General features: G+C 48.8%; 2 long non-coding RNA genes across 2 annotated transcripts; one reads left to right on the top strand and one right to left on the bottom strand.

Moving 5' to 3' along the window:
* The first annotated feature begins 8,818 nt into the window (after positions 1 to 8,818).
* On the top strand, positions 8,819 to 18,203 carry LOC120228094. Its single transcript, XR_005527409.1, has 4 exons — positions 8,819 to 9,088; positions 9,592 to 10,284; positions 10,710 to 10,815; positions 17,782 to 18,203. It is a non-coding gene; the product is annotated as an uncharacterized LOC120228094 (long non-coding RNA).
* Positions 18,204 to 24,977: 6,774 nt separating this feature from the next.
* On the bottom strand, positions 24,978 to 25,973 carry LOC120228282. Its single transcript, XR_005527449.1, has 2 exons — positions 25,831 to 25,973; positions 24,978 to 25,466 (listed from the first exon to the last, which is right to left on the bottom strand). It is a non-coding gene; the product is annotated as an uncharacterized LOC120228282 (long non-coding RNA).
* Positions 25,974 to 27,889: the final 1,916 nt, after the last annotated feature.

Here is a 27,889-nt window from a genome sequence, read left to right on the forward strand (position 1 = left end):
GAAGACCTCCTAGAAATGTGGAGATGTTTAAAGTTGGCCTACAAACCCGAAGAAATTCGATGCAGTATGATTTTGAGACTTCAGAGAGCCAGGGACCCTTGGCATTGGCCAGAATCCTCAGAGAAACTCAGTTCGTGCGGAGCACTACGCTCTTCCCTTCCTGGTTGTATACAGTTTTGGTTTCCTTTCTCAGAGTTGAGATAAACTCCGTTGTTTGCCGATGCTACATCCATAGCGTGTAAGTGCTATTTCAGAATTAATACAGACAGTTTCACGCTCGCTCTAGGCACACGGCCACTCACCCGGTGTTAGTTTTCTGTCACCGGGTAACAAATGGCCCCAAAACGTAGCCGCTTACCGTCTCTCGGTTTCCGTGGGTCAGCGGTGAGCGTGGCTGGGCCGGGTCCACGGTTCAGGGTCTGTCCCAGGGCTGGGCTGGGCTCAGCCGGAGAAGGACCCTCTTCTGGGCTGACTGTTGCAGTTGCTGGCGAGAGCCGGCTCCTTGCAGGCCGCTGGGCAGGGGCCTTCGTTTCTCGTGGCTGTTGGTCGAAGGCCGCCCTCTGTTAGGACGCCGCCTGCATCAGAGCCCGAAGCAAGAAAAGCCGGAGAATGCGAGCAAGACAGAAGTCACCTTTGTAACTGCATCTCTAACGTGACTTCGCCCCTTCTGCTCTAGCCACCGGCTCTGGGGGGATTATCTTGCCCCATTTGTTCCCAATGGATCTGCACGGCGAAGCTGGTGGAAGTTAAGTAGCTTCCGTGAGGGACACGGCGACACGGAGTGCTTTCAGCCAGGAAAGCCATAGCGTCTCATCCCCACTAGGAGGATTCCTGGGAACCCAAGAAGGAAATGAGATGGAGTGAGGTGCGAGGTCAGGAACATGACTTCCGGCTGGATCCCGCGGATCTGTGCAGTCGTGGCCGCCTGAAGGTCTGTACTCACGTTTTGTTTTCGGGGATTTGGCTTTTACTCAGTTTCTTTTTCTTCTTCTTTTTTATAAATAGTGTTGATCTTGGTGGTGTCTTAAATGATGGGTAACATGAAGCTCATCTCAAATTTTTTTCATCATTTGAGTTAAAAAGGAAGAGTGAATGAAATAAAGAGTTTAACTTTTATACGTGTCTCATATAGTCTGTTAAATAATTTTATCTTCACATCTGGGGGCAGAAAAAGTCTTAGCTCACTTTCTTACGGCGAAGTGTGTGTGCATAAATTTGGATGTGCTGCTCTTTTATCATACATTCCGTACGGTGTATATTGCAGTTTGGTTTAGACCTTGAGCAACCTTTCTTGAATCACTGGTGTCTTCGCTGTTAGTATGCAGAGCTTCCCCTCCCCCACCCTCCCCCAGAGTCTTCCCCTCCCCAAATGCTTGAAAACCTTTGGCGGGAATATAAAATGGTGTAGCCTCTATGGACTATGGTATGGCGATTCCAGAAGAAACTAAAACTAGAATTACTATGTGACCCAGAAATTCTCTTTCTGGGTATGTACCCCAAACCATTGAAAGCAGGAACTAGGAACTTGAGGAGATACTTGCCCCGTGGTCATAGCAGCATTATTCACAGTGGCCAAGAGGTGGAACACCCCAAGCGTCTGTCGACAGACGAGTGAATAAACAAAGCTGGCGTGCCCACACGGTGTGGGCAGCTATTCACCTGTCGGAGGGTGAGAAGCGTTGACCCCCTGCGACATGGATGAACCTGGACAACAGAATGCCATGTGAAATATGTGTGTCACAAAAGGACAAAGGTACAATTCCACGTGTGGGAAGTACCTACAGTCAAATTTAGAGAGACAGAAGGTAGTGTAAGGACACAAGTTTAAACGTCTAAACCAAACTGACTCCATGACAGGCTTTAAGTTTCCCCTCTGAACTAGAAGGCCTAAGTTTCAGCTTCCCTGAAACTATCAGGTAGTTACACATTACCCAAGGCAGGAGAAACCACCCTTGCAACACCCAATCAGGGAAGGCCAGCGACCACCCTCCACATTACTAAGGGAGAGGCCTATAGATAGACACTATAGATAGGACACTGTTACCTAATGTTAAAGTTAACCTGTTAGTTGCCGACCAAGACCCTAGGCTTGCTCAGTGATTGGTTGAATTTAAAGGTACTCTAGATGTTGTAATTGGATCCCACCAAAAGTAACAAATACTCTAGACAATGTGTATGGTTAAACCCGCTGTCAATAATGTTGAATAATTATGACTGGATCACTGTTCCCATGTCACAACTTCTGTAACTCCCCAGTCACAAACCCCATAAAAACCCTACTCTGCCTTTGTTCGGGGGTCTCAGCACGGATCCACTGCGCTGGTGAAGTCTGTGAGCCCGAGCTCAAGCCCGTAATAAAGCCCTTTGCCTTTACATGCATGACTCGGTCTCCCCAGTGGTCTCTGGTCGGTGAGGATACTGCGATCTGGGTATAACAGTAGAAGACTAGTTGCCAGGGCCTCGGCGGGTGCAGGAATGCAGACACGTGTTTAATGGTGTTGGAAGAAAACCAGGGGCCCAAAATGGCGTCACGTAAACTAAGTCGTGGACTCTAGACTCCATACCTAACCACCTGGCAGTGCCTACCTTCCTCACAAGTGCTGTCTTAAGGTCAGATGGGAATTTTCTGATCGGCATCAGTGAGGTAATCTGTCACATGGGCCATTTCCCAACCGGGAAGGGAGATAGGGTCTTGGGAAGGGAGATAGGATAAGACCCGCTGGGCCTTCCTGCTAAGGAGGGAGATCTTGCCTGAAACAATCCTTTCTTTTCTTTTGCTAACTGACTTTTTGCCCCACCCTCCTTCCTATAAAAAGCTTTTGTTTCTGTACAGCCCTTCTGCTTGCTGGATGGGATGCTGCCTGATTTGTGTTAATCTCTTGATAAAGCCAAGTAGATCTTCAGATTAACTCAGTCAAGAGTTTTACTTTTTGACGTGGGTGTGGAGCGTTGATGGGTGTGGAGCATCATTTGGGGAAGATGAGACTTGTGTGGACGGATGCTGGGTGCACAGCTGAATGTACTTAATGCCACTGCACGGGGAGCCTGAGGCGGGCTGAAGGCAGAATATTCCTCGGGCACTCTGGCTGCCCAAGGACAAAGGAAAGGACAGAAAACAAATGGTTAAACTGGTAAGAGTCTCCACCAATTTACCAGAAAAAGGCAGTCCCATCAATAGCCTAATCCCCAGTAACCTGAGGACTCAGTTTCCTGGAGCCCCAAAGTCACCCTCACATCTGTAGTGATGTGGGGAACAAAGACGAGAAGGAAAATGGCAGGGAAAACTAAATTTCTTTATAACCTGCAGCCCATTGACAAATACTTAAGGCAAATAGTGTAACATTTCTCCAGGAACTCCCTATTGTCTTAAATGTTATTGCTTTGCTAGAGGGAAAAACAACCTTAGCTTGTCAGTAACTAGGCCTCCAGTAACCTGTGAGTCTTTAGCATATGAAAGTCTCTTTGGAAACTTCCCTTTTGACTTTACCTTCCCCAAGTCCATGGCGCATAACCAGTTACCCAGCACAACCCCAGTGCAGCCTTTCCTGCCCACGGGCCCTGTCCCTGTGTCTTAGTAAAATCACCTTTTTGCCAAAGGTGTCTTCAGGAATTCTTTCTTGGTCATTGACTGGACCTCACAAACACCCCTGTCACCCCAAAACTTCATCAGCTGGACTGTACACTTATAAATGATCAAGATGATACATTTTACATGTGTTTTACTACAATTAAAAATAATGAGCGCCTGGGTGGCTCAGTCAGTTAAGCATCTGACTTCGGCTCAGGTTATGATCTCATGGTTCCTAAGTTCAAGTTCAAGTCCGGCTGTGTGCTGACAGCTCGGAATCTGGAGCCTGCTTTGGATTCTGTGTCTCCCTCTCTCTCTGGCTCCTCCCTACCCCCCAGCTGATGGTCTGCCTCTCTCTCAAAAATAAACATTAAGAATTTTTAAAAAGAATAATAATAATAGGGGCTGGGTGGCTCAGTTGGTTAAGCATCCGATTCTTGATTTTAGCTTAGGCCATGATCTCATGGTTTGTGAATTCGAGCCCCACGAATGGTGGGGGTTTTCTCTCCCCTGCTCTTTCTCCAAATAAATGTATTTTTAACATTTGTTTATTTTTGAGAGAGAGAGAACATGAGCAGGGGAGGGGCAGAGAGAGAGAGGGAGACACAGAATCTGAAGTAGGCTCCAGGCTCTAAGCTGTCAGCATGGAGCCCGACACGGGGCTTGAACCCATGAACCACGAGATCAAGACCTGAGCTGAAGTCAGATGCTTAACCAACTGAGCCACCCAGGCGCCCCTTTTAAAAAATAATAAAAGACTAGGGGGAGCCACATAAGTGTTTGTGTTTCAAGGGCCTCCAGGAGCAGCCCTCAGTTGGAAGAATTACTAGAAAGAATCGTGGGATTTAGCTTATCAGCATCCCCACAGCTAAGGTTTATCATGGTGGTGTGGTAAGGATGGACCACGGGGCACAAAGACCCAGGCAGCATCTGGAGGAATCCAGGCACAGGCTTCCTTATGCTTTCCCTCCCCCTGTAGGTGGGGCACAGGGGTGCACGGGCACCTGGCTCCCAGGGTCCCAAACAGATCAGGCTTGATCACTTGCTGACCAAATCGAAAGCCAGAGAAATGAGTTGGGAGACAAGGAATGGATGTCAGTGAGGCCAGCATGGCAGGAAGATAGCGTCTCCAGGTGTCTCCAAAGTGCTGAAATCATGTTCGGGTTTGTATAAGGAAAATGTGGACCAGAGAGGTGGGTACGTGCAGGTTGGCAGTGAAGGTCAGATTGATGGCACTGCACGGGGTCTTGCTAGCTGGGGGCAGTCCTTATGCTTGAGGGGCTAGTTTTCTGTTTCCACCTGATGATGCTTTGCCTGCAGGGCCTTCTGCCTGAGTAAGAGATAAGCTAGAAAGGAGATCCTAATTAGAAAGTACAGACAGAGGTCAGAAGGGAGGTGGTTGATTTCCTCTTTCACCCTGAGGGGTCGCTCAGAGCTCACACTTTCCCCAGCAAGGAAAATGTGGTGGCAAATGTGCAAAGTCTCTGCCCAGGGAAGGCCACTAGAGACAGCACCCAAGGTTTTGACTGGACACTGCCTGGCTCATACCCACATCCCAGACCCGCAGAGAGAAAGCATGCATTTGTTTAATAGCATAAACCACATTGTTTGCTCTGACAGTCTAGAAGCCCTGAGCCACCCTTACCAGTTAACTGTTGGCTAGAAATGCTCTGATTACCCGCATGCCAGTCAAGGACCAAGTCTACCAATAGCCTTCTAAGGATGGTGGTATCAGGCCCGCTGTGTTGATCCCATGAGGCAGGGCCAAGGCAGTGTGAAGTAGGGTCTTCTTTTTTTTTTTTTTCTGAGAGAGAGAGAGAGAGAGAGAGACTGCATGAGCAGGGGAGGGTCAGAGAGAGAGGGAGACACAGAATCTGAAGACAGACTCCAGGCTCTGAGCTGTCAGCACAGAGCCCGACGCGGGGCTCGAACCCACGAACCATGAGATCATGACCTGAGCCGAAGTTGGACGCTTAACTGACTGAGCCACCAAGGTGCCCCTCAATTTTTATTATAAAATAAGTCATTTAAATAGAATATGTGTATATTTCCTCAAATTGAGACATTTATTTTGTTTATGTCTTTTTTTCACACTTTTAAAAAAAAATTTTTTTTTAATGTTTTATTTATTTCTGAGAGAGAGAGCATGAGCGGGGTGGGGGTCAGAGAGAGAGGGAGTTACAGACTGAAACAGGCTCCAGGCTCTGAGCTGGCAGTCAGCACAGAGCCCGACGCGGGGCCCGAACCCACGAACCGCAAGATCATGACCTAAGCGAAAGTCGGACACCCAACCGACTAAGCCACCCAGGCGCCCCTCACACTTTTTTTTTTAAAGCAAATTCCAGCCTGTGGCTTGAACTCAGAACCCCAAGATCAAGAGCCGCATGCCCTACTGACTGAGCCAGCCAGGTGCCCCTGAGACATTCATTTTGTAAATGAAAAAAAATACTCTTTGTCACATGGCATAAGTATCCATTTGTCTTTTGGCCCTCCAAGAAAATAGAGGTCTTGGGCAAAGTGGCTCAAATTCCAGCCAAGTAGTGGGACAGATGTAATACTAAAGAGATAATTAGGTTTGAAAAGCTAATGTCTCATTAAAATACAGCTTTGTTTGGCTTGTTTGGTTGGGTTCTTTTGGTTTAGTTCCCAGCAAGTAAAATACAGACAACTCTACAACTCTTATTCCTTTAGAAGAAAATTGTCTATATTTTCTTAAGAAATATGGTAAGAGAGGCACCTGGGTGGCTCAGTCGGTTGAGCATCCGACTTCGGCTCAGGTCATGATCTCCTTGTTCATGAGTTCAAGCCCCTCATCGGGCTCTGTGCTGACAGCTCAGAGCCTGGAGCCTGCTTCAGATTTTGTGTCTTCCTCACTCTCTGCCCCTCCCCTGCTCACGCTCTGTCTCTCAAAAAATGAATTAAAAAGTTAAAAAAAGAAATATGGAAACCTATTCCATGGAAATAACTCTGACTCTTAAAATTTTGTGATTTCTTTTTTGTTTCTTTAAACAGAATTAAATTACTTTATTGAATTAAAAAGTAGACTTATTTTTATATATTAAAAATATATACTTTTATGTTTTTTTAAGTTTATTTATTTTGAGAGAGAGACAGAGTGAGTGGTGGAGGGGTAGAGAAGGAGAGAGAGAATTCTGTCGAACATAGGGGTCCAACTCACAAACTGTGAGTTCATGACCTGAGCTGAAACCAAGAGTCTGACACTTAACCAACCGAGCCACCCAGGTGTCGCTCTAGAAGAATAGACTTTAGGGGCACCTGCCTGGCCCAGTTGGTTAAGCGTCCGACTTCGGCTCAGGTCATGATCTCATGGTCCGTGGGTTCAAGCCCTGCGTCGGGCTCTGTGCCGACAGCTCAGAGCCTGGAGCTTCTTTGGATTCTGTGTCTCCCTCTCTCTCTGACCCTCCCCTGCTCACGCTGTCTCTCTCACTCAGAAATAAAAACATTTTAAAAAATTGAAAAATAGACCTGAATTTTTAGCGCAGTTTGCGTTCAGAGCAGAACTGAGAGGTAGGTACAGAGATTTCCCCAAACCGCACCCCCACTCACGCCTCATCTCTCCCACCATCAGCACTGCCCCTGGGAGAGGCACGTTAGCTACAGTCGATGAACCACCAGTGACACATCGTCATCCGGAGTCAGCTGTTTACAGCAGGGTTCACCCTGGTGTACATTCTGTGGGTTTGGACAAGCATATGATGACCTGTATCCGCCGGCGGAGGGTCGCACGGAGCAGTTTCCCTGCCCCCAAAGCCCTGCTGCCTTTCTCCAGTTCATCCTTCCCTCCCTGCCAACCACTGATCTTTTTCCCATTTCCATACTTCTGCCTTTTCCAGAATATCATGTGGTTGGAATCATACAGTCTGTAGCCTTTTCATTATTGGCTTCTTTGATTTAGTGAGATGCATTTAAGATTCCTCCATGTCTTTTCATGGCTTGATAGCTCACTTCTTCTTAGCGCTGAATAATATTTCCTTGTCTAGGTTGTTAAAAAGAAGACAAGGCCAGGCCCCAAATTAATTCGTTTATGCTAAGTCTCAAGTCCCCTTCACCATTACTGGTTCGGTTTTCCCAGAAAGGGAATCTTAAGCCAGTTGATCAGGAATTGCCTGATGGGCCCCTTCAATCCCCTAAAGGAAAATAACCTTGCAATAACCAACTTGCCTTTTTTTTTTTTTTTGCCTGGTTTAAGTCCCTTGTTGTGCTTCCTTCTGCCTATGAAAGTCTTTCATCTTATACAGCTCCTTGGAGTTCCTTTCTGTCTGCTAGCTGGGTTTAAACAGATTTTTGTCAAACTCTTAACAAGTTTAATATGCCTCAGTCTATCCTTCAACAGGGTGTACACACCTTATCCATTTCAATTGCTTCTAGGTTTTGAGAGTCATGAAGATAGCTTCTGCAAACATTCCTGTAGAGGTTTCTGTATGGACTTAAGTCTTCAACTCCTTCGGTAAAGCCCAACAAGCAAAACTGCTGGATTGTACGGCAAAGGGTATGTTAGTTTTGTAAGAAACTGACAAACTGTCTTCCAAAGTGGAAGTGCTTCCCCTCAGCAATGAAGGAAATTTCCTGTTGCTCTCACATCCTCACCAGCATTTGGTATTGTGGGTTTTGCCATTTTATTAGGCGTGTGCCAATACCTCATTGTTGCTTTATGTTTCCCCGATGATGTAGTATGTAGAGCATTCCTCTGTCCCCTTCTTTGGTGAAGTGTCTGTTAAGGTCTTTGGTTTTTTTGTATATTTTGAACACAGTCGTTTAGCAGGTGTATCTTTTGCAAATATTTTCTCCCAATGTCTGTGGCTTATCTTATTATTCTCTTGAGTGTGGTTTCTTCTTGTTGATTCCTGATATATTACATTTTAATACCAGGGAGTATGTTTCTGTTAATTTGGTACGCCAAGACACAATAGCTTTCAAACTATGGCTTTCACAGTGGCTTTCAAACTTTGATTTTCAGCTTTGTATACAAATAGTCTGAATAATCTGTGAGCACTCGTGCTCATCTGGTTGATTGCTGGTTTTCTGAGCTGCTGTTAAATCTGGAAGGTTTGATGTTTTTAGCAGGAGTAGTTCTGCCCTAATTCTGCGTGAAGTGAGACAGATAATTTAAAGGAAAAAAACCTGATTGCCATTTTAGAGACATCACATCCAAGAGACTCGTTTGGGAAAAAAATTTTTTTTTTTACTGTATTTCAATTCTTGGGTCCTCTTCTTTTCTTCCTTAAAATGTTGCCAGATATCTCCAATTCTTCCATCTTCTTTGTTTATGTTCTAGCTTGTCTGACTATTTTTTTTTCTTTCTATTTTACATTTTAAAAGGGATCTTTGGGGATAATTGTCACATGAGCTGAAAGCAAAGTCTTTTGATGACTCATCTAGTAGACACTGTGAGAACATTTTGAGAAAAAAGCAGATGATTTTTTTCTCTCCTTCTTTTATGTTGTTACAACTATTCAAATAACAGAAGAGTACAGCAAATGTTGACAGCTGGCATGTTGGGTAAGTAGTCTGTCGAATTGATGGGACTCTCAGAGGAAGCCATGCGAGGGGATCTGAGCTCACTCTCCTCCTGGAGGTGGCTGGACCCAAAGCTACACTGTGTGTGTTTTATTCTGCGCGTAATGATTTGTTTTGCACCCGGAACTTGCTTTCGTCTGAAGGTTGTCGTGGGGCATCCCAGTTGGATGGCGGCCGGGTGGTGAAAGAATTCCCCCAAGGCAGAACAAAAGAGATAGAAGCTTATTGAATACACTGCTAGGGAGCAGTGAGCAGGACAGCAGGGAGATTGTCTGCTATGAGGCAGTGGTAAGGGGCTATAGTGAGGGAGTAAGGTAGGGGCGGGGCAGGGGTGGGGAGTGGGGAGATGTATGGAATTTTCCCTTTTTGGTAATCTTAGGAACTGTGCCTGGTTGTGATTGCCCATTGGTCAGTTACAGCCTGTGGCTTAATGAGCATTTTTGCATCAGCTCGGTGGTCACTGTGGGGCATTTTGCTTCGTTCAGGTTTCCAGTGCTCAAGCCTGTTGCTTAAAAGCGGCCTCTACAGTCATCACCTTGGCACCAGCAAAGCCTCTGACATTGTTACGGAATCTGGTCTTGATCACCCGGTGGAAGAACCAAGCCGCACTCGGAGATCTTGGAAGGCAGGAGGTTTATTTTACACCAGTGGGCTGAGGGGAGATCATTCTCCAGAGGTCTGAGTCCAGAGCACCAGCAGAGGGAACAGTTTATAGCCTGTGACTTCTGCCTTCCTCATGAATGTGGGTGACAAGCAGGGTGGGAAGAAGAACCTGGAAAGGGGAGTCTTTGATCAGGGACAGGTATTTCCTTATCAGTCGTGTTGGCCGTCGTATAATGGATTTTTCCCTATCAACAAAGCCACCATTTTGGCCTGTCTCATTACTTTGCAGGACAGGGTGCGCTGTGTTTGGTGTACAGTCTGTTTCCTTCCTGAGGAGATCAGCTTCATCCTTTAATCTCTTTCTAGATCCATGTAATCATTGAACGTGAAAGTGTAAATAGTGAAAGCATAAATGGGCCAACGCAGGGCATGATCATTTGCATCAATTCATGTTAAATACTGATATGCACACAGTGCCATCCTTGCCCTCCACAGCTGGATTTCCCAAGATGAATTTTCTTTGTTTACAGACTTCACTATTACATATGGAGCCCTTAACAATACCGGGCACAAGTGTAAGTAGTTGGTCCCATCCTGAGCTCTCTAGGGGGTCCCTCATGATGGCTGGGCTCTCATTGGCTGGGCTGTGATTGTCTCTCTTTGGCTGGGTTGTTGCTGGGAGAAATGGAAACATTCCTTCCTTCTGTTGGCACGGTAAAGTAGTAGCTAACGTTAGTGCAGACTTACACTGTTCATCTCTTCCTCTTGAGTCTGTTCATCTCTTCCTCTCCCTTTATTAATTTTCACACTATTCGTTTTTTTGTAAGCTCTGTACCCAATGTGGGGCTTGAACTCACAACCCCAAGAGCAAGAGTGGCATGCTCTACAGACTGAGCCATCAGGCAACCAATCTTTTTCTTTAAGAAAGGAAATTACACACATAATAACCTGTTTGTAAAAGCCCCTTCGTTATACATCTTTGTTTGTTTCCTGACTGCAGAACAGTGAGTGCAGTGTGTAGCTGTCTATAAAGTTTTCTTGTTGCTACAGAGCTGATCAGCCACCGTGACGTAACCTGAGATGTATTCTATGTTCCAGTGCAGAAGGTATGCGTACTTGGAATTTTCTGTATTTGTGCCTTTATAAATACCATACCCATCCCAGGTGTATGATTGGGTGATGGATGTAGTGGCCAAGGGCAAGTCTCCCCAAGATGGGCACTTTGGCCTGAAGATTATTTTGAGTTAAAAGCCAGCAAAACCCAGTAGGTTCAGGAAAAGCCCTTTACCTCCCCATCAGTGCCTAAATTCACATTGGGCGGGAGAGACTGTGTCAGAAAGAGGACTATTAATAGAGATTCCTCTTTACCTAAGAAATCTATCTGTATAACAGGGCCATCTTTGTTTTCCAAGCATCTTTATGGATTCTTCCCCTTTGTATCCACAGGCCTTATCCCTCTCCTTAGCTCATATAAGCCTCGTGTTGCCTGGCTGTCTTTGGAATCTCCTGTCTTTGTGGGGTCCCCATACGTACCAAACTAGATTTGATTTTCTCCTGGCAATCTGTCTTGTGTTGATGTGATTCTCAGTCTAGCTAGAAGGACCTTGAAGGGCAGAGGACTTTCTCCCCCCCTTCCCCACCATGGACATGGTCAGGCTCTGCAGTGATAATTGTAGGTTGCAGTTTATTAGTGAGCAAGAGTAAATGAGTAAATATGGCAACTTCTGACATGAAATACATTGCATATTAATGAAAGTTCACCTCAGAAGGAGGAGAATTTCATCCCTCAGGTGAAATGGACAGATTCCTAGAAAGTCACTGTAATGGGCTGAAGAAGAATTAGGAAATCTGAAAAGACCCATGCACTTAATAATTAAAAAGCTTCCCACAAAGAAATCTCCAGGCCCAGATGGCTTCATTTGTGAATTTTATCAAATATTTAAGGAATAAATAGTACCCATCCTTCACAGATCATTTCAGAAAATAGAGGGGGAGCGGAATCCTACTCATTCGATGAGGCCAGTATGTCCCTGATACCAAAGCCAAAGACATCACGAGAAAAACTACAGTCACATATTCCTCGTGAACACAGAGGACAAAAATATTAACAAACCGAATCCAGATAAAACAAATATATAAGAAAGATCAATCTCACTGGGATTTATCCCAGGAATGCAAGATTAGTTTAACATCCCAAAATCAAAAATAATTGTGTCCTTTTCCAGCACCAGTGATTTTCCAGCATCAACTGGATGTCAGACAAGGCAATTCAGTTCTGACACTAACTACCCAGAGTTAGTACAGGCCCCATAGCTTGAAGGCTCAGCCCCGGACAGCCCCCACTTCAGATCCCAGGCCCAAGTCTTGGCCGTCCCCACGGCTCCCACACTTCCGCCTGACTGAGCACAAATTCAGGGATTCCTACGACCCTTCCCTCAGTTTTGAGAATTCACTAGAGCAACTCACAGAATCAGGGAAGCCTATACTTAAGAGTGCAGTTTTCTTTTAAAGGATCCAACTCCCGGACAACCAAATGGAGGAGAAGAGCAAGGGCGAGGTGGGGTGGGAGGCGTGTTGCTTCCGAGTCCTGTCTGGGCATGCTGCCCTCCTAGCCCATTGATGTGTTCGCCAGCCTGGGAAGCTCCCTGAACTTTGTTCAGGAGTTTTTGGCAAGATTTTATGACGTAGGCACGACTGATGAAATCACGGGCGTCGGGGATTAACCAGCCTCCGGCTCCTCTCCCTGCTGTTGTCGGTAGAAGAGGTAGAGCTGAAGTCCCAATCCTCTAATCCTGTGGTTGGTTCCTCTGGGAATGACCCCCCTGTTCTTTTTTTTTTTTTTTTCTAAAATTTTTTTAATGTTTTATTTCTAAGAGAGAGGGAGACAGAGTGAGCAGAGGACGGTCAGAGAGAGAGGGAGACACAGAATCCGAAACAAGCTCCAGGCTCTGAGCTAGCTGTTAGCACAGAGCTTGACGTGGGGCTCGAACCCACCAACCGTGAGATCATGACCTGAGCTGAAGTGGGATGCTTAATCCACTGAGCCACCCAGGTGCCCCGAGCCCCCTGTTCTAAACTATGAGGGCGCCCCCTGAGTCCTCTCATTAGCAAAACCTCAGATATGATCCCCAGAGCCCCGTTTTGATAACAAAAGACATTTCTAGCACTCAAGAAATTCCAAGGGTTTTAGGGGCTCTGTGTCAGGGATGAGGGACAAAGACCAGATATATATACATTAAAGATTTTATTATAATTATCTTTTAATCTTTATTTTTGACAGAGAGAGACAGTGCGAGAAGGGGAGGCACAGAGAGAGAGAGGGAGACACAGAATCTGAAGCAGGCTTCAGGCTCTGAGATGTCAGCACAGAGCCCGATGTAGGGCTCAAACTCACAACCTCAAGATCAAGATCAAGAGTCACAAGCTTCATTCATTGAGCCAGAGAGGCACCCCCACCCCAGTATATATTTTTTAGTATGTCACAGTAATACACCATATAAATAAAATAAAGGATAAAAACTACATGATCATTCACACTACAGAAAAAGCACTTGACAAAATCCAATGCCATGATTAAAAACAAAGAAACAAAAACTAAGTACCTTTCATTAAAGTAGGAATAGAGAGTTTCTTCAACCTAATAGAGGCATCTATGCAAAAACCCACAGCTAACATCATGCTTAACATTCTTTCTCTAAGATCAAGATCAGGGTAAAATGTACATTTTTGCCACTTATGCAATAAGGACAAAAAAAAAAAAAAGACATCCAGATTATCAGAGGAAATTGTCCATCACAGGTAACATAATCTATGTAAATAATCCCAAGAACACACACAGAGACACATAAACCTACTAGCTACTAGAACTAATGAATTTAGCAAGGTCAGGATACAAGATCAAGATCACTATATAGACTGTATTTCCGTATACTAATACTGGGCAATCTGCAAAGGAACTAACACAATTTCGTTCATAATAACATCGGAAGGAAGAAAATTCTTAGTAATAAATGTAACAAAAAATAGAATTCTTATTTGCTAAAAACTACAAAGCATTGTTGAGAGAAATTAAAAATATAAATAAATGGAGAAAACTTCCATATTCAAGGGTTGGAAGGCTCAGTATTGTCAAGAAGGCAATTCTTGGGGCATTGGTCTGTAAATTCAGTGCAATCACTCTTAAAATCCCAGCTGGGTTTTTTTTTTTGTTTTTGTTTTTTTTTTCCGGAAATCAACAAGCTGACTTTAAGAATCGTAGGGAAATACAAAGAACCATTGGCAAAACAATGTTAAAAAAGAAGAACAAATTTGGAAGTACTTTCAATGTTTTATTTCAGACTTACTGTGAAGAAATCATTATCAAGACAGTGCAGTGTTGACGTAAGGATAGATCAAGGGGAGATCATTGAGAGTCCCGAAATCCTTACGTTTATGGTCAATTGATAAAGGTACTAAGATAATTCAAGTGGGAGAAGATGGTCTTTCCCATAAGTGGTGACGGGACAGTTGGATGGCCCCATGCAAAAGAGGTGAACTTAGAGGGGCGCCTGCGTGGTTCAGTTGGTTGAGCGTCTGACACTTGATTTTGGCTCAGGTCATGATCCCAGAGTCATGGGATTGAGCCCTGGTTGGGCTCCATGCTGAGCATGGACCCTGCTTGAAACTCTCTCCTCCTTCTGCATCCTCTCCCTTGCTTCCGCACTCTCTCTCTCTCTAATAAAATTAAAAAAAAAAATTAAAAAAGATGAACTTAGATATTGAGATACTTTCATGGCTGCCTCTGGTAGATTGTTCTACACAAATACTCTTACGTCTTCTTTTTTTTTTTAATTTTTTAAATGTTTTATTTATTTCTGAGAGAGAGAGAGAAACAGCGTGAGCAGGGGAGGGTCAGAGAGAGAGGGAGGGAGATACAGAATCCAAAGCAGGCTCCAGGCTCTGAGCTAGCTGTCAGCACAGAGCCTGATGTGGGGCTTGAACCCACGAACTGTGAGATTGTGACCTGAGTCGAAGTCAGACACTTAACTGACTGAGCCACCCAGGCGCCCCTCTTATGTCTTTTTTGTTAAAAAAAGAAAATGGAATTCAGGACACCAAGGGAAGATCTATTCCCTTGAAGTACAGTGAGGAGTGGATGAACACCACATTTATTGATGGAATTCGTGCTGGGCCATTAAGTATTTATCAATGAATACACATCGGGCCTCTCCAGCCTTTGTTCATATCCTCAGGATTGTTTTCTTTTCTTTGTAAATGTTTGTATTTTTTTTGAGGGGGTGGAGGGGCAGAGACAGAGGGAGAGATAGAACCCCAAGCAGGCTCCAGGCTCGTGTGGAGCCCAACATGGGGCTCAGTCCTGTGAACCGTGAGATCATGACCTGAGCTGAAACCAAGACTCAAGACACTTAACTAACAGAACCACGCAGGCGCCCCTGCTTTCTTTTTCTTTGGCCTGTTTATTTATTTTTTAAAAATTTTAATGCTTTATTTCTGAAAGAGAGAGAGAGCGTGAGCAGGGGAGGGTCAGAGAGAGGCAGACACAGAATCTGAAACAGGCTGCAGGCTCTGAGCCTGGCAGTCAGCACAGAGCCCAACATGGGGCTCGAACCCACAAACGATGAGATCATGACCAGAGCCGAAGTCGGATGCTCAACCGAGCCACCCAGGCGCCCCCTCTTTGGCCTGTTTAAACCCAGACCTGTCAACATGCATCAATTCCTGACCCAAACCAAGAGTAACCTGGGGAAAATTCGGACATCAGCTCTGCCTCGTGCAGATATTGGTAATGAAGGGACAGTAAGGCATTGGCCGCTGTATAGTGTGGGCACCACACACCCGCACGGGAGGGTAGCAGGAATTCGGTTCTGACTCGGTTAAGCTATGAGGGACATTCTTGCTTCCATAAGCATCATGCTTTCTCCTGGCTAAAACACACATGCCTTCCCCCCACGGCAGGGAGCGAATCTCCTTCCTTTTATTCCTAAAGATGCAAAATGGCCAGGTGAAGTTGTACGCTGAGTCAAGTGCAAGTCACAGAATTGCAGTGAGGACTCACCAGCTGAGTCAAGTTCGGGTTTGAACTGCATTTTCTCCTTTGCATTCTGTGTGGGGCAGGCCCCGAGGCCCTTTCCAGAGCCTGTGCCTTCTCTGGAATGAGGCTGCATTTACTGAACCCGACTTGGCAGAGCGTTTTCAAGTCCATTCTCACCTGAGCCTCCCCAGAACTCAGCACAGAAGTTCAGGGAGAGGGATCGGGGATTCCCATCTTAAGGCTGAGAACTGAGCCCTGGGCGGGCTTCCCTAGGAGGGTGGATGGGGTGGGCACACCCGGTTCAGCGTACACTTCTCCCCACTTGGCTTGGCCTGGGTGCCTCTGGACACAGCCTTTGAATCCCTTCTTGGCCTTTTGGCTAAGATCAGGTGTGAACACAGCCTTTGCCTGGGCGTCCGCTCCTCTGTTGGATTCATAGAAGTTGGATTCAGAACATAATGGAATCTCTTTTCTTTGATACAGTCCAAGAGGATTTAGTTACCGTGCCTCTCAGAGAAGCTTGTGGACACATTGCACTACCAGGATGTGGGGGGTATATCGTCACCTGAGGCCCGGTCTTACGGACGGTCCAGTAGAGCTGGGGAGTAATATAAGGAAAAGGGGGTCAGGAAGATTTCTGAAGCCATTTAGGAAGGAGTCCATTGTCTGAACCTCCCCGGTGCCTCGGAAATGAAGCTCGGGGCCGAGGCGCCAGGCAGGTATAGTGGTTCTGCGGGTCTGGCATTTGCTTCAGCTCCCAAATTATGCTCTTTTGTGCAGATTTTTTTTTTTTTTTTTTTTTTTTACCACTTGTCTCTCTGTGTTATTGGAAACTGCAAGCTATCCACAGTAAAGCCAATTGAAACCCAGTCAAGCCTGCAAGTATTAACACTCGGGCTTGAAAATAGGGAAAATGGCAGAGGCTGCTGAAGAAAGGTCTCATTGCGCTCTTTGCCAGTGTCGCCGTGGGGGTGAAGGATGACAAATGACCTCCGGGGATTGAGGGGGCAGGGGAGGGGGTGGGGGGTAGGCTGCAGAGTGGATTTCATTTCATGCAAAGAAAAAAAAATGAGATTAAAAATCTTTCTAGGCGGGGCGCCTGGGTGGCTTAGTTGGTTAAGCGGCCGACTTTCGCTTAAGTCATGATCTCGCGGCGGTTCGTGGGTTCGAGCCCCGCGTCAGGCTCTGTGCTGACTGCCAGCTCAGAGCCTGGAGCCTGTTTCAGTCTGTGACTCCCTCTCTCTCTGACCCTCCCCTGCTCACGCTGTCTCTCTCTCTCTCTCTCCTAGAAATAAATAAAACATTAAAAAAAAAATCTTTCTAGGCAACAGAGTACCTTCAAGTGTCTGCCCCGGGCAAGTAAAGCAGCAGTGACAGGGCAGAGCAGGGTCTGGGCGGCCTGGGGTGGGGGGGGTGCTCAGGGCCCAGGGCGTTTGGAAGGTGGGAGTCACAGAGAAATGCAGTGTGGCTTGGGGGTTGGGGAGTGCTGGCTTCCCCCGCCCTGTGTCTTCAGCCCATTGGTGGATCTGAATTATCTCTCCCAGCCCGTTGGCCCAGAGGAGTGTGAGGCATCTTTCCCTCTTGTGACCCAGAGACCCGCCCTCGAACGTGTCCTTTTCGAGATTTCTAGAACATGGTTTCTCAGCCCTGGCCCCTTTGACATCTGGGCTGGATCATTCTGTGTACTGGGGCCATTCAGTACAGGACATGGAACTATCTCGGCCTCCACCCACTGGGTGCCAGTAGCGCCCCCCCCGCCCCCGCGCCCCCCATCAGGGGTGACAACCCAAAATATGTCCAGACATTGCCAAATGTCCCCTGTGGGGCAAAGCAGTCCCTAACCCTTTGCACTCCACCTCTGTTCTACAAGGAGGCAACAACGAGCTGAGGCTGAACGCATTCTGGCGTTGGAAGGGGCTGCCTTGCTGAGAAGGGGCCAAATTAATCTCGTTGAGTAAAATTATCTCCAGATAATCTGTCACTTAATAGTTTGGTGAATGCGGCACACAGAATAACGGTTACCCAAAGACTGAATCCCCAGGATCTGTGAAGACGTCAGTCCACACTGCAGAAGAGATTCCGCAGCAGAGATGAAGCTAAGGATCTTGAGATCAGACGATGGTCCTGGGTGATCTGGACGGGACCCCTGTAATCTCAGAGTCCCTGTAAGAGCGAGGAGGCAGGAGGCTCAGAGCCAGGAAAGGAGAAGGATGTCAGAAGCAGAGGTGAGTGAGGGGGAGAGAAAGAGGGGGAGAGGGGTAAGATTCTACACAGCTCGTCCTAAAGATGCAAGAAGGGTGCCGTGAGCCAAGAAACAGCCCTAAGAAGGTGGAAAAAGCAAGGACACAGACTCTCTTCAGAGCCTCGGGAAGGAACACAGCCCAGCGCATACCTCGATGTTAGCCCCGCAGGACCCATTTCGGACTTCCCACTGCCGGAGCTCTAAGAGAATAAATTCGTGTTGTTTGGAGCCACTATGTTTGTGGCAATTTGTTACAGTGGCCCCAGAAATGAATGCAATGGGTGCCCCTTGTGGTCTAGCAGGGCCACGGCATCTGAGGGTGGGGGCACACCCCGGTTTTCTGCACCGGTTCCGTTTGCTGGCGAGTCCCCTCTGTCCCCCCCTCCCCTCCCTGGTGCCTTGGCCACGAGCACCCAGCAGCCACATCTCTGTTGGGGCCCCTGGGACTTGTCTTCCTGAGAGTCGGCACTCCGGGGTCTCAGATGCAGGTTGGGTAGTGTAAATGTGGGGGCCTTCTCTCTACCATGGGGGTCAGACTGTGCAAAAACTTCCCGATTTCATACATTCGTTAAGTTTTACTTTAAGTTTTTAAGAAAATATTTTAATAGACAAACTTTTAGAGCAGTTTTTGGTTGATAGCAAAATGGAGTGGAAAGTACTAGAGAGTTCGTATATATCCCTCCCCCCCGCCCCAGACTATCGACATCCCCACCAGAGGGTGTGTTTGTTACAGTCAAGGAGACTGCACGGAGGGGTTGTCGTCACTGCCCAAAGCCCGCAGTTATCACTGGGGTCTGTTCGCTCGGTGCTGCGGGACCCCTGGGTCGGCACACGCGCACGATGGCGTGTGTCACCGCACCATCATTGCTTGGCAGATATTTGGTGTCATGGAGCCTCACCCGGCGCCTGCAGCTTTGGGGAGTTAGCTATTAAATATTCATTTTTTTGTTATAAGGAGGAACCGGAGGGAGAACGCAACCAGGTCAGTGGAAAATCCTCCCAACTTTATGAAAATATACCTGTATATTTTCCTTTCTTCCTTTCTCCTTCCTTCCCTCCCTCCCTTCCTCCTTTGTTTCTTTTTTCTTTGTTTCTTCCTTCTTTTCTTCCTTTTTCTCTTTCTTTTCTTTCTTTTTCTTTCCTTTCTCCTTCCTCCCTCCTTTCTTTCATTTTCTTTCTTCTTTCTTTCTCTTTCCTTCCTTTCCCTCTTTCTCTTCTTTCTTTCTTTCTTTCTTTCTTTCTTTCTTTCTTTCTTTCTTTCAAGTTTATTATTTATTTTGAGGGGGGTACAGAGAGAGAGGGAGAGAGAGAATCCCAAGCAGGCTCCACATTATCAACACAGAGCCCAGCGAGGGGCTTGATCTCATGAACCGTGAGATCATGACCTGAGCCAAAATCAAGTCAGTCAGTCAGTCAGTCACTCAGCCAACTGACCCACCCGGGTGCCCCACAGCTGTCATACATTAGGGAGGAAATGTCACAGAGCTCTGCTGTCCCAGAACTTTAGAGCTTGGCAGATGTGAGATACAGATGAGGCCTGCTCCACTGGAACAAGGCGGCGTGTGCCCAGGTAGCCCGCCTGGGCTGCAGGTCCTGCCTGGCGCAAGGCCAGGCTCCAGATGCCGGAGCGGGGGCCAGGTGCTCTCTCCCTAGGCCCTTCCTCCTGAGATTGTTGCTTAGTCTGATGGGCACATGAGGAACCTGGGTCTGGTCCATCCTGGGGACCCGGGAAGCAGGTCATGGACTCTCTGAGACCGAATTTCCTCACCTGAAAATGTGCTGTGAGCACGATGGCGTGGAGGGCTTCTGTGACCCAGGACAGACTCTGACTTGGACGCAGGGTCCCACGTCCCTGGACACCAAATAGCACCAGGCCATAGGGGGTAGCTTCAGATGAATTCCCAGCGCTTGGGCCAAGTTGCAGCCGAGGCCCCCGGCCCCCGAGTCCGGCAGTGTGAGCAACACGGTCAGGGGCGGTCGGCCCGGGGCTCTTTCCAGCTGGGGGTCTGTAGGGATGACGGTGCCCGTGTGCACGCTTGCAGGGGAGACATCTGCAGGGGCAGAAAGGGGGCGCCTGCCCTTGGCCCCCTGCCCTGGGCATCTCGCCCTTGCCATCGGCCTCTGTGTGCCCGGAGGTCGGGGCCTCCTCTCGCCTGGCTAACGCCCAGGGCAGGGGGGGGGGAGGAGGCGAGCAGGCACACGCCAACGCACTGCGAGCCCTGCTCGGCCCTCCCCTAACGCGAAGCTTTCTCTGCGCGGTTCTGGCGCCGCTTACACCATCTCCTCCTTTGCATTCATGCCAGTGTCTGTCCTTAGTGTGTGGCCTGTGTCCATTTTCTGACGTGCCCGTCTATATCCCTGAGTTCCCGGATTGTCCGGATCTCTCATCCCCTCCTTGAAAGGCACGGATGACCCAATGTGTGGAAAATTGAAAACCTTTCCACATAATACTCTTTTCAAAGTGTTTTTGCCCAAGAACGTAGTAACATGCAGGCTCCAGTAAGGGTGGCTCGCTTAGTTCTTGATGCCCTTGACCTAGGAAGAAAATACAAGCAGAAGAGCTGGACAGTAACATTTGAAATCAATATGTAAACTCATTTTAAACCAAGTCTGTTTCTCCCCAGCTCTAGAATATTCTTAGAAAGCACAGGAGAACAGGAATATGTGTATTTTGCTTCGGAATGTTTCCTGTTGCTGCCCATTGCCACGGGGGGGCTAGAGGGCTGAATGTGGGCTCAAAGGAGGGCCCTAATCCACCGTCATCACGTTTACGGTGGAGCACTCACGCCCAAGGAGAAAGTCAGCGGCCTTTCCTAGCCCTCTGTGCTCTCGGAGGACCCCTTGGCTTTCTTACTGAACACAGCACGGGAGCCCTTAGGCTGGCTCCAGGGGCCCTTTGTCCGCTCCCCTCACCTGCTGTCACAGCGTCCCTCAGCACTTGCCCGAAGAAAGACTCGGCTGCCACCCACCTTTAGCTGCGCTGGGACCTAGGTGACTTTCTCTTTTTTTCAGGATAAGCCATCTTTTTTTAGGTGTTTGTTTATTTTTGAGACAGAGAGAGACAGCGTGAGAGGGGCAGGGGCAGAGAGAGAGGGAGACACAGAATCCGAAGCAGCTCCAGGCTCTGAGCTGTCAGCACAGAGCCCCACCGGGGGCTTGAACCCACGAACCTCGGGATCATGACCTGAGCCAAAGACGGATGCCCCACTGATTGAGCCACCCGGTGCCCTGAACCAGTTACCCTTCTGTAGTGGGTTGAATAGTGACCCCCCCAAAGATATTCTGTGTCCTGGCCCCTGATAGCTGTGAATGTGACCTTACACGGAAATAGCGTCCTGGTGGATGTAACTGAGGATCTCAGGATGCACTCACCTTGGATTTAGGGCTCCGAATCTGACAGCTGGTTCCTTCTAAGAGAAAGGAGGGGAGTGAGACCCAGGGACCCAGAGGGGAAGGCGTGGGAAGGCAGAGGCAGGATCGGGAGCGATGCACCCACCAGCCACAGGACGGCAGCGATTGCCCGTACTCCCTGGGAACCAGCAGACAGGCCTGGAACAGACTCTCCCTCGGAGCTTCCAAAGAAAGGGGCCTGGTGACAGTTTGACCTCACACTCCTGGCCTTCAGAACCACGTGAGAACGCATTTCTGTGGTTTTGAGCCCCCTGGTTGATGGCGTTTTGTTACCAGAAATGTGCCCTGGCAAGATGATTCCACCTCCCTCACCTCAAGCCCTCACAGTGGGGGCTGTCCGCAGGCTCAGCTCGGGTGACTGTCCCCGGGCCAGGGTGTGCCTTTCTTTCCTTCACCGGCTGGGTCCCTGTTGTTTTCTCCTACTTTGTCCTCAGTTCTCTGAGCAGATTTATTTATTTGGAGAGAGAGGGAGACAGAAAGAATCCCAAACAGGCTCTGAGCTGTCAGCACGGAGCCCGATGTGGGGCTCAAACTCACAAACCATGAGATGATGACCTGAGCCAAAGCCAGGAGTTGGGCGCTTAACCCACAGCGCCACCCAGGCGCCCCTAGAATTGACTCTATCTTTTGATAACTTCTCAGCTTTCGGTAATTGCTTGGTCCCGGACTGTTAGGGAGAGAGGCTGGGAGCCCGTAGGCCCTCCTGTGGGAGCAGGTGACAGGGCAGCGTCGTCGCAGAGGGTGCCGGCTGGGGTCCTCTGGCACAGGTGAGCCCCTCTCGGAAGGACACTCTCTGCTCCCTCTCCTGCTCTGACCTGGGGCTGAGCTCTGAGCCAACAGGGAGCCCTTCTTCTCTGAGATGCCTTCTCTGAGTTGACAGTGACAGGCCTGAATGGAGGGGATTGAAAAGGCCCAGGTGTGGGTCTTGGGAGGCTTCCCACCCTCCCCCACTCTCCCAAGCTGCCCCAGGAAGCTCCATGTGGGCAAGATGAAGGCACCAGGAAGTATCTTCCCCTTCACTCCCTGAACAAAATCAAGTGTCTGGACTTGGGGGGCGGGGAGAGGGGCATAAGAGGCAGCTGACGCTTCTTACCCAAGATTCTAAGAGGAGCTCTCCCTGTGGATATGGTCTCTCTAGCTTCTCACCTTGTAGGACTGGAATCGGTTTTATTTTTATTTATTAAAAAATTTTTTTACTGTTGAGAAAGAGAGAGTGAGCAGGGGAGGGGCAAAGACAGAGGGAGACACACAGAATCTGAAGCAGGCTCCAGGCTCTGAGCTGTTAGCACAGAGCCCGCTGTGGGACTCGAACTCACAAGCCATGATATCGTGACCTGAGCCGAAGTTGGACACCCAACCAATTGAGCCACCGAGGCACCCCTGCGATGGGTTTTATTAAGGGGGACGGCAGGTTCCTGACACACAGGCACCCTGGGGCCTCGGGAAGGAAGGAAGGGCGGAGTGCAGTCAGCATTAAGCTGAGAAAATGGGCTTGCTCACACCCACCTGCAATTGCTGCAGAATGAGCTAGAAAGCAGAACTTAATTAGAAAGTACAGACTGAGGTCAGAAGGGAGGTGGTTGAAGCCCTCGTTCAGCACTGCGTGGTTGAGGGGACTCAGGGACAGGCAAACCTTGCTTCAAATTGATGAGGGAGCCTGAAGCCAGCAGACACCCCACAAACGACCCCCCCCCATAGGTGTGACAGCCCTCAGGCCCTCCTGGCTGCCCAAGGACAAAGGAAAGGGAAAGAAAACCACTGGTTAATGGATAGAGGTCACAGTCATGCAGGCCCTGAGTCTCCATCAGTTTACAAATATTTCAGTAGTAAACAACAAGAAAAAGGTAATCTTATCAATAGGCTAATCTCCAGGAACTCCCTGCCGGGTCTTTAAGATAATGCTTTGCTAGAGGAAAAAACAACTTGACAATAGTTGGGCCTCCAGGAATCTGTCTTCTTTAGTATGGAAATCCCTTTAAGAAGCTTCCTCTTGACTATATCTCCCCCAACTCCAGAGTATATAACCAGTCACTCTGCACAAGGCCACTGCAGCCCTTCCTGCCCCCGGTCCTGTCCCCTGTCCCTGTGCTTTAATAAAATCATCTTTTCTTGCACAGAAGATGTCTCGGAGAATTCCTTCTTGGCCATCGGCTCCGGGATCCCCCACCCCCACCCCGTCACCCCAAAAGCTCATCAAAATCATACTCTGCCACTTCCTCGATGTCATCCTGGGCAAGCGGGTTAACTTCTGGGGGCCTCCGTTTTATCTGCAACACTGGAGAATGGTCGCTTCAGTGTCATTGTGTCCATTGCCCAGTGAGGCTATAATGAGGCGTGAGGCCACCTTGCACAAAATGTCTCATTCATCTCGCTTTCCCAGGTGACGGAGCACATTGACAAGTATACACCGAGGTTGAAACGCGGCTGATCCTTCCTGACGGTGGACTTTGCCACGGGATCCCAAGATGGGTCAGGAAGGGCCGGGTCCAGATGGGAAGGGTGGCGGGGTCACCCTTGGCTGCGGCCCCCAAGCTCCGGATCCAGCAGATGAACAGCAGGTGGGTTTCTGTCCCTATTCTGTCTCATTTTCTGATGCTGGAGACAGCTGACCGCCCACTCAGCATCATTTAAAGCTACGTTCAGAGCCTGTGGCCTTCAGGGCACTTCACTGTATGCCCAGAAGACATTATGTCAGAGTCCCGCAGGGCCTTTGCAGCCACCTGCTTCACCCTCTTTCTTGCCGCTGAAAACACGGTGCAGTGAGATGACCACAGAGGCCACCTGCTGGGCCTTACGGAAGCAGACACCGAGGAGAGAGGGGGCGGACTCCCCTCCTTGGAGTATGAGCCTGGGTATTAGGACAAGAACAATGGAGGAGGTGGGTGTTGGCAGGTGGCAGGAAGGGTTCGGAAAACCTGGCATTCCCACCTCCATGCCTTGAGGGCTTTCGAGGAAATATATGTATGTATATATGTGTGTGTATATATATATATATATATATTTTTTTTTTTTTTTAGAGAGACGGAGACAGCATGAGTAGGGGAGGGGCAGAGAGGGAGAGAGAGAATCCCAAGCAGGCCCAGCACTGTCATCACAGAGCCCGACATGGGGTCGAACCCATGAACCTGTGAGATCATGACTCTTGAGCTGAAACAAAGAGTCAGAAGGCTCTGGGGTGCAGCGCTGTCTACACTCTGGGGTTGGGCTTCTCTGGGTGAAGGGGCTCCAGGGGCTGCTGGTCAGAGGGGATTTCAAGACCAATACTCTGCCCTTGATACTGCTTGGATATGTTGTATTTTTAATTAATTTCTTCTTCTTCTTCTTCTTTTTTAATGTTTTACTTATTTCTGAGAGAGAGACAGCATGAGCAGGGGAGGGTCAGAGAGAGAGGGAGACACAGAATCCGAGCTCTGTGCTCTGAGCTAGCTGTCAGCACAGAGCCCGACGCTGGGCTTGAACCCACGAACCATGAGGTCATGACCCAAGCTGAAGTCGGATGCTTAACTGACTGAGCCACCTGGGCGCCCCTATATTGTATTTTTAATTGAGCATGTCGTACTTTTAGGATGAAAACAAAACAACCCTCGATTAAAAAATGTTTATTTAAAAAGTCAAATTACTTGCACAGCATTGTGAGTATACTAACCGGCACTGGATGGAGCACTTGAAAATTGTGTGAATTTCATCTCAACAAAAGCATTTTTTTTTAACATGGAGGGATGTTACCATAGACTGAAAAAGATTAAAGAGTAATCCAATGAAATTAATAAACCTAGAATAGACACCAGTTTGAAAAGAAGTAGTTATAATAGACGTTGTTGGGAAATTTTAAACATGTAGCTAGGACTAGACGTTAGCTGAGTAGGTAGATCATTAGATGAGGTTATGACATTACTGTTAACTTTCTAACGTACGATTACGGTCTTTTGACTGTATTCGAAATCGTCTTTATAATCGATTATATACACGAAACGCGTACACTGTATATGAAATTGTCCTTATACTTTGAAGACTTCTGTTGACATCGTTAGGGGTGAACTGTCCCGACGTTTCCCACAGACTCTGAAATTGTGCTGCAAAAACATAGGAGAAAAATAAAGTACATGTGGCAGAGTGCCCAAAAAAGGTCAAATCGTTCTTTTGACGACTTCTCCCGAACATCCTCCATATTCTGCAGCCTGCCCGACCTGCGCGTGCACACATGTGCGCACTCAGCACGTGGCTGGACGCACGGACAAGGACACACGCATAAAACGTACGCGTGTGAACACATGCACGCACGCACGGACGTGCACACATGAGGACACATGGACGAGGACACACGCACAAACGTATGCACGTGAACGCCTGCACGTGGACGCATGCACACACGCGGACACACACTAGTGCGTGGATGCACCTTCACACACGCACGCGCGGACGCACGCATGCGCACACCTGCCCGTTCCCGCGGCTCCCGCACTGACGGCTCCTCCATGGTCATGGTCAAGCGCGGCTGCAGCCCGTCCTGCGATAGCGCTGATCTGCTCAGGCTCCGTCCGAGTCTGACGCAGCCGCTCTGGACCCGTCCACCGCTGCCTGTCTCCAAGCGCTGCCTCCAGCCTCCTAGCACTCCCTCCAAGGGGGGCCCCTTCTCCCCTTGGTTCCCCAGCTCAGCACCAGCCTGCCTTCCCTTTGTGGCCTCGGTTTCCTCGGTGCCGGCCAGCCGAGGGGGGCCCCTTCTCCAGGCGTCTGGAGGGCCACCCGTCCATCCATTCCTGGCCTCTCACACGGGTGCGACTGGGGAGGGGGGCGCATTAGTGTCCGGGGGCTACGGTTACAAAGTACCCCAAACGCGTGGCCTGAGCAACGGGAATTTATTCTCTCACAGTTCTGGAAGGCACACAGCAAAATCAGCAGAGCCCGGCTCCCCTCCAGGACTCCAGGGGAAGGTCTTCCTTCCTGCCTCTTGCAGCCTTTGGTGGGCGTAGGCTGTCCATGGCTTCCTGCCGAGCCCTTCCAGGCTCTGCTTCCATCTCCTCCTTCCCAAGTCTCCCTCTGCCTTTCTTACAAGGACGCTTGTCACTGGATGTGAGCCCAGCTGGATAATTTAGGAGTATCTTGAGACCCTTACTTAATGATGTTTGCAAAGAACCTTTTTGCAAATAAGGACACGTGCTCAGTTTCCAGGAGGTGGAGGCATTTGGTGGAAGTGACCACCAGGGAAGTGAGTGTGCACTCGTGAGCAGCCCCTGCTGAATCTGAGCTGTCCTTCCCTCTGTTGCTCTGAAACCCTGTCGCGGAGCTGGCTGGGTGTCACCGGAAGCCGGCTGTCTGTGGAGGGCGGCGAGACTGAAGAAAGAGGATGGCCACTCCAGGTTGACAGGTGGCAGTTGTAATAAGCAAAGCAAAGGGAACTTCATGAGAGGTTGTCTGGGGCGGTAAGATGAATGGGTCCCTGTACCCACCTGTCACATCTTAGAAGTTTATAAAGAGGCAGTGCCTGGGTGGCTCAGTTGATTGAGCATCGGACTTGGGCTCAGGTCATGATCTCACCGTTCGGGAGTTGAAACCCCGCATCGGGCTCTCTGCTGTCTCGCAGCGCCTGCCTCGGATCCTCTGTCTCCCTCTCTCTGCCCCTCCTCTGCTCTCTCTCTGTCTCTCTCGCTCACAAAAATAAGTAAACATGAAAAGAATTTACAAAAACGTTTATAAGGAGGCCTTAACTGGGTTCAGGCGTATGTAGTGTGCAGGTGGCCTCAATACCACATCAGGATCTCATCTGTCCTGGGAGGGGCCAAGACAAGCAGAACCCACGTTCTAAGGACAGGAGTCAGGGTGCGGAGCCTCTGAGTGCCTGGGTTCAAGCTCAAGGGTTAATTGGCCGTCACATGTTTTTGATGACCTTCCCCAGCACCTTGCCAGGACCCCCTGAAAGGTGGCCCGTCCAAGCACCTGGCGTCCTCTGTCACATCTGCAGTGGTACCCAGACCTGGGTGGGCCTCGCCTCTACCCCTCACTGGCCGCCTAGCGACGCTGAGCGACGTAGGACTCGTCTGGGCTTTGGCAGGCTCAGCTGCACCCTGATCGCAGACTGGGGGCGAGGAGGGGTTGACCGGGACGGAGCATCGGCAGGTGCACGGTGCCTCTTCTGCGGGGAGCGAGTCCTCCAGACGAAGGCGAGCATGACTTCTTCCTCTCCCCGCTCTGCTCTCAGTGTGAGACAAGGGGGTGGGAGGTGAGGCCCAGCGTTCCCGAAGCCCCCGGTCTGCAGCTCAGAGCAGCCTCATCCGTTCAGTGTGGCCGAGGGTTTCTTCCTGTGAAGTCTCTATTTGCAGCCCCGGCATGGAGCGCTGGGTAATGAGGCTTGGCACCTGCTGTTTGCTGGCCGGGGTGAATGTGCCTGTCTGCTGATGAAATTCTGTGTGGATTAATTAAAACGGGAGAAAAGCATCTCTCCTGAATTATTTACCGGCTTCCAGGGGGGCAAACATTCATCGTGGCATCTTATTATTGA

Source organism: Hyaena hyaena, unplaced genomic scaffold (genome assembly GCF_003009895.1).
Source record: "Hyaena hyaena isolate Hyena2069 unplaced genomic scaffold, ASM300989v1 scaffold_21, whole genome shotgun sequence".
NCBI lineage: Eukaryota > Metazoa > Chordata > Mammalia > Carnivora > Hyaenidae > Hyaena > Hyaena hyaena.